Genomic DNA, 7,060 nt, shown 5'->3' with positions numbered 1-7,060 from the left:
AACTGGCTTTCACTATTTTAACCAACGTGAAGTCAATACTCTGGCTGAGAGTTGCAGAGGGTTGGGGGGGGGGTCATTAAATTGGCTTTATAAATCAAAAGTTTAAAAAATGAATTTGATAGTATGAACCAGAGTATTACAGCTCTGGTTCATACTATCAAATTCAATTTTTAAACTTTTTGATTTATAAAGTTCTACACTGATATCAATATTTGTAAAAGAATACTTCAGCTAGTTTGCAAACATCCCCTCGGCCAACATTCAACGGTTACAAATCTTTCCTTGTATACGCAGGTTTATCGAGTATTACAGTTGTAATACTCGATAAACTTGATTATATTAATAAGTTAGATTCAGTTGTATCAGATATCTCCATTTATCCTGAAGTAGATCCGGCTCTATTTACCAATTTGGTCAATCAATACAATAAAACGTTAACCACGTATCGAAAAAATGACTACATTAACTATGGCTCAGTTAAAGAAATTGAAGGCCAGAACATACAATATCGTTGCACTTTTTGGTCAGGTAAAATTACATAGGATCGGATTTCCTATTCGGCTCATTGTTTCCTACAGAAACTCTGCATTTTCATCCTTGGTCACACATGTATATAGCATTATAAAACTCTTTAGACAGGTGATACAATTTTGGATTAAGAACTATGATACATTATTTAACAACCTTAAGGACTGTAGAATTGGTGATAATGATAATTTATTCTCGCTAGATGTTACCTCGTTATATACAAATGTAAACATAGAATACACATTAAATATTCTTTAGGATATGTTAAATAATAACTCTATAATGACTAATTATACAAAGCTTCCTATTAAGGAAATTTTTCACTTAAACTCTTAGTTGAAGCCAACTATATCACTTTGAGACAATACAAACAGTGGTGAGCTATGAATATTTTAACAATGGGCTCGCAGTTTTGCCAACTTTTTGATGTGAAATATCCTTGGGGATTCCTGCCGCGGATGACATCATGGAAGTGACATCATGCACAGCAGGCTTCCGCCAGAGGCACTTACCATGTTCAGACTACTAGTCTGTGCAGAGCACTCACTAGTAGTGTGATTAGAGCATGTGATGCATTTTTCGTGACTGGTGTGACATCTCGAGTCAGCCTGGTCCTCGTGCCACCCCTCTTTACGATGATACCTGGATACAATAGTATCTCAAGTTCTAACTTTTTAGAATTTTTTTAATAGTATGACATCACAATCATACTTCCTGAAGTAAGTATGACTGCAACAATACAAATATTTGTTAATAATTTATGTTTTCATAACATTCCATTGTTAGGTGCCTTGAACAGCTGCATATGTTGTTTCAACTACAAGGTCGGTATTTAAATCGACACTGTTTTCTATACATTTAGGTATGTTGCAATTGCAGGTACGCATCAATTACTTTAGTTATCATAAATCCATTGTATCTTGTCTTCCAGAAATTATAAAAATTTGTGAACGTTCAATAAAATATTTACAATACAAAAGCTCTTTTATTTCGTAATCAATACACAAATCAAAATACTGTACCTAAAAGAAACGCAAAGGATTTACATAAAAACCATCTATACCACATGCGCTCGGTACATGCGCCACTTTTTTATTCATCTCTCTCTCTCTTTTTTTTTTTTTTTTAACTAAGGAAATATAATGGATGCATTTTTTTTTTTTTTTTTCATCATAAAATTTTAATATTGCAAATAAAAAATTACACGAAATATTTCCCATATCAAAAAAACTCTTCTAGAAAACGTACACAAAAATCACAGATTACATGAAAAATTTATTCTAAAAACTGCCACATACACTTTACTTTTTTATTAATATTTGTTGTCGACCTTCTGCTTTGCTCAATAGCTGAGTTATGATCACAGAGGAATGATTTGATGTAATGATCAGGATCAAATTGAAGCAATGGTTTTCCATTTAGATGTATGGTCATCATACTCTGCAATATGTTTAATTGTCAACATCATTCATTCATTTATACAATATTATTGATTACGCCGAAAGCACTGCTAATCGCAATGGTTTCAAAGATATTTCTAGCTTTTATAATTGAAGAGGGAATTTCACTTTATTTTAAAGATAAACTGTCTTCGACAAAATCTCTAAAATCATTAATTTTTATTTCATATTTTATCAGAAAACTTAAATTTCTTATTCGGTATTCACCGTCTTTCCACAGAGATGAAAGTTCTTTCATATTCCATGTTTCATATTAAAATTTTTCAATTCCTCATCGTCAATAGTATCATTATTTTCTTTATTTAATTTAAAATTACTCTGTTGCATTAATAACTTTTCCTTAATAACATGTCACGAGGTAATTTTTTAAATGCGTTCTTACTTTTGATTCCTTCAAATTCTTCCAACTTCAACATGCTCTCAATTTTAGCTTCATAATTTCAGTCAGAAATGATAGTTTGCATTGATAGTTCAAATAATTAATTTATCTGCTTTTACCATAGTGATTCTGTAAAGCTTCTGAAAGGTAAGAGAGCTCCTGCAGGATGCCGATCATTAGTGCTAAATCGTTAAGAAATTCCAGATTTAAAAGTCGGTTTAATAATCCAGAATATTTAATTAACTTAATGATTCAAAATGTTTGCACAAAGTGGGATAATTCTTCCAACCCTCCATAAGCTACAAGCTGCCCATCGTGGCCCGAGCACACAACTGATCTTTATAGTTTTCAGCCTGCTCAAACCATTTAAGTGGCCCATGCCCACTATCAAGTTCTTAGCAATCATCCTTAATTTGCGCTGGTTTTTTGGAAATTGGTGATACTTTTTTTTTTTTTTTTTTTTTAATTATTGCCTGTATGCCATTATATTTTGGGGCATTTTCTTCACAGTGAAAGCCTCGATGCAGTTTCCAAATCTGCCAACATTTCATCTTTGGAAAGGTTACTTAATACCTTAGTTGCCTCAATCCCCCCCCCCACATTGCTACTGTCACTAGTTCTTTGAATACTGTGCAAAATATCGGAATCACTCAGATATTCAGCTACTGTGACCATGTAAACATAGATGGAGAAATTTACTGAAACGCGTGGATCACTCACTTCTCCGAAAAACATACAATTTCTTGTCTGAGTAAAGAAAAACCATAATACAGATTGACCACAGGCTATTATTCGTGTCGGGAATCTTCTTAATCCTCTGGCTGGCTATGGAAAGCATATTAACTAGCGCGACTTCTCAGAATGTGGCTGATAGGTTTTATGGGCACCATTAATGTTGTGGGTGAAAGGGACGGTAATCCCTTTCACCCTTAATTTGCACTTTCTAATTACCTAAAGGCAGAGGTGAGGACAATGCACACAAAGTTGTCTATCATAATCGTTCGTTCTATGGAAATTTTAAATATTTCCGTAGAAACCAAGGGAAATTCAAAAAATTCACTATGAAGAAGTTCATTAAACAGAGGTCTGACTGTAATTAATTCAAAAATGAAGCAATTTTAAAATACATAACTGGTTGATTGTGCCATTAAAATGCTGGGGATGGGGCTCTGCTCGCCCCACCGTAGTTCCAGTTCTAGATACTCAATAATTATATGCAGGATTTCATTTGTAAAATAAATAATCACTTCAACAATGGGCTCGTAAATTCTCAAAAAAAAAAAATAACAATGGGCTCTTGAGAGCCCATGCCCACTATAGCTCACAACTGTATACAAACAAATTTTTGGTTTGCCAATGGGATTGAGCCCAAACGGCTTAATATCGAAGTCTATCTCTCAACGACTGAGCGTATAAATTTGATGTCTTTTCTACCCCGTATCACATACCATGGGAGGTATTTAGACTATGTTCTAGTTATTACTTATAGTAGCATTATCCAAGACATTTTACATTCATTTAATAATATTCATTCTAGACTCATATTTACATTGGAAAGGGAGAATATGGATACTAAGTCATTATATTTTCTAAATTTCGCGCTTACTCAGGACTCGAATAAAATCCAATTTAACATCTACTGTAAACCTACAAACACCAGTATGCTTCTGCATTATAACAGCTATCACCCCTTCAACAAACTTCCACACATATGTTCACCCTACAGAAGATCTATTATCTTTAATTAATTTCTCAATGCCTATAAATATTCAATGAAGGAATCTGCTTTGGGCTGAGAAATACAAATATTAACCAGCAGATTCTTAAACAGGAGTTACCCCCTTGCTACAATAAACTGAATTAGGGTACAAGCTAAGGATAGGATACAAAAAACTACACTAACCAACAATAGTAATATCAAAAATTGCTATATTTCTTTCCCATATGTTGAAGAGGGGCGTGAACAGATTAACAGATTCTATAAAGATACCGAATTTAAAATTGTGGCCAGGTCAATACGGAAATTACACACTATACTGAACAATCGTTCAATCCTTTCCTCATTCACAACACAAATAAATGACCTGGTATACAATATTTCTTGCAGTGATTGCAACTCGTCTTTAGCATTAGCAGAGGCATATGATGCAAGAAAACAAACTTATACAGCATCAGCCAGGTAAAAAAAAAAAAAAAAAAAAACCCTTCCCATTTCACCCATCTGGTCACTCCAAATGTCTGTCTAGTTCGGCCTTAAATTTATTTAAGCTATCAACTTCCACAACAACAACAGATGGAAGTCCTGTTCCAGCAATCAACTACCCACTAGCTAAAGGCGAACTTCCACATGTCTATTCTACAACTGTCTTTCCTAAATTTGAATCTATGCCCCCTCAGGTTCTTAATCTGAGCAAGTGGAAGTATCCCATCAACATTCAGCCTGCTCAAACCATTTAAGGCCTTATACACCTCGATGAGATCACCTCACAGGTGCCTAGTCTCCAGATGCTGCAGCCTGGAGAACTTAAGCCTTTCTTCTTAAGCGCACTCCTTTGTTCCTCTCACGAATCTTGCTGCCCTTCTCTGTACTCATTCTAGCAACTCCACATCCTTCCTAAAATGAGGCTGCCAGACCTGTATACAGTACTTAAGGTATGGCCTGACCATTGCCTTATACAAAGGGATAATCACCTCCTTGTCTCTGCTAGCAAAACTCCTATATATCATTGACAAAACTCCATGACCTACTCTGGCAGCCCATCTGCACTGCTCAGAGAACTTCATATCTGACTGCACAATTACCCCAAGGTCTTTTTCATTCTCTACCTCCCTGAGTGTAATACCACACAGATGGTACATTTCTCTCTTATTGCTACCCATAGGGAGTACTTTGCATTTGTCAATGTTAAACTGCAGTTGCCACTTCTCAGCCCATCTGCCTAACTTTTCTAGATCCTGTTGCAGTACTATACTGTCTTTAGTGTCATTAACAACTCTGCCAATCTTTGTATCATCTGCAAACTTGGACATTAAGCCTGATATACCTTCATCGATATCACTGATAAATACACAAAACAATTGGCCCAGCACCGAACCCTGCGGGACTCCACTAATAATATTAGTCCATATAGAGCAGCGTCCATTTATTACTGCTCTCAGCAGTCTCCCACTCAACAATCTTTTTATCCATTGCAGTAACTTGCCCTTACTGCCATACCGCTCCAATTTGTACAGCAGTCTTCCATGTGCAACAGTATCAAAAGCTTTCCTGAAATCCAAATACATGACATCAAAATTATTTTTTGCATCCAGCTCCTTTGTGACCACATTGTAGTATACAATCAAATTGGTCAGACAAGACTTCTCCTTTATAAATCCATGCTGTGTCTGAACTATTACTGCTGTCTTGTCTAGGTGATCCTGTATCACCTCTTTAACCAGTGACTCCATTATTTCCCCCAAAACAGAAGTTAAACAAACAGATCTATAATTATTTGTGTCAACCTTTGAACCCCCCCCCCCCTTGTGAATTGGGGATACATTTGCACATTTCCAGTCGATGGAGACCACTTCTCCTGACTCTAAGGATGCTCTCATAATTATGGCTAAGTGTTTGGTTACTTCCCTTGCTGCCTCCATTATAACTGGATAGATTCCATCTGCCCCAGGTGCTTTTTTATGTTTAACTTCAACAATTTCTCCTCCACTTTGCTCTCAGTTATTACAAAATCACTTATCTCCCTGTTAGAGTTTGATAAACTTCTGGCATTCCCCTCCTCATTCAGTTTATCAGTTACTTGAGCAGGATCATCCATAGTCAAACCATCTATATTAAGTGGACCAATCTGATTCATCCCCTTCCTTCTAAAGTTTACATAAGTAAAGAACTCTTTGCGTCCTTTGCCAAAGATTTCTCATAATCTGACTTTGCCTGCCTAACCTCCTTTGTGACTTGATTACAGACTAGCTTATATCTGCTGTAGGCTTCTGTGTTGCCTGATAATTTATATGCATTCCATGCATTTTTCTTTTCTGCCACAAGCCTCATTAATTCATCTGACATCCATTTAGTCTTACCAAGGTTCTACGCAGTTTCCTCTGAATTTCTGTTGATCAACACGTGGGCTCAGTTCATGCTTCTCATTCAGCAGTGTCAGAATTAGCCTTCTGTGCCATTAATAAAAAACATTTTTTTTATTTAACAAGGCCAAGATACTTAGTGTCCAACATAAGACTATTAATTGCAGAAACCGTTAAAATTAAATTATATGAGAATTCTGTTAATGTTCACCAACCATATCTAATCTCCGATTCATGGTCTTTTACACGCATGCGCGAAGACAAATAATCCCTATTTGTAATTTCATTCCTGTGATCATGACGGTTGAAAAGTGTTGTCAGCTTCAGAAAGGAAAATAGTTTTGCAATTTTTTTGTTAAATTCTTTTAATTATTTTTTTACTTAATTTTTTAATTGCATTAAATTTATTTTTGTGTTCAATTGATTTTTTATTTTTAATGTAAGATTTTCGATTTTTTAATTGTTTTCGTTTTAATTTTTGGAGAGTATCATACAGAAGTGTTCTATGCATATATGCATATCATATTGAGGTAAACTTCTCCTATTCTTTTACAAATATTGATATCAATGTAGAACATATTGAGCATTACAACTCTGGTTCATACTATCAAAC

At 35.1% G+C, this 7,060-nt stretch overlaps 1 protein-coding gene across 3 annotated transcripts in view; it reads right to left on the bottom strand.

Moving 5' to 3' along the window:
• LOC150090678 (kinesin heavy chain-like) overlaps window positions 1-7,060 on the bottom strand; it is a 400,102-nt gene that overhangs the window by 48,515 nt on the left and 344,527 nt on the right. The window lies entirely within an intron of this gene.

Source organism: Mastigoproctus giganteus, chromosome 1, assembly GCF_048544385.1.
Source record: "Mastigoproctus giganteus isolate SK-2022 chromosome 1, ASM4854438v1, whole genome shotgun sequence".
Lineage (NCBI taxonomy): Eukaryota > Metazoa > Arthropoda > Arachnida > Uropygi > Thelyphonidae > Mastigoproctus > Mastigoproctus giganteus.
Note: the sequence above shows the minus strand (reverse complement) of the source record. Positions and strands in the feature narration are given on the sequence as shown.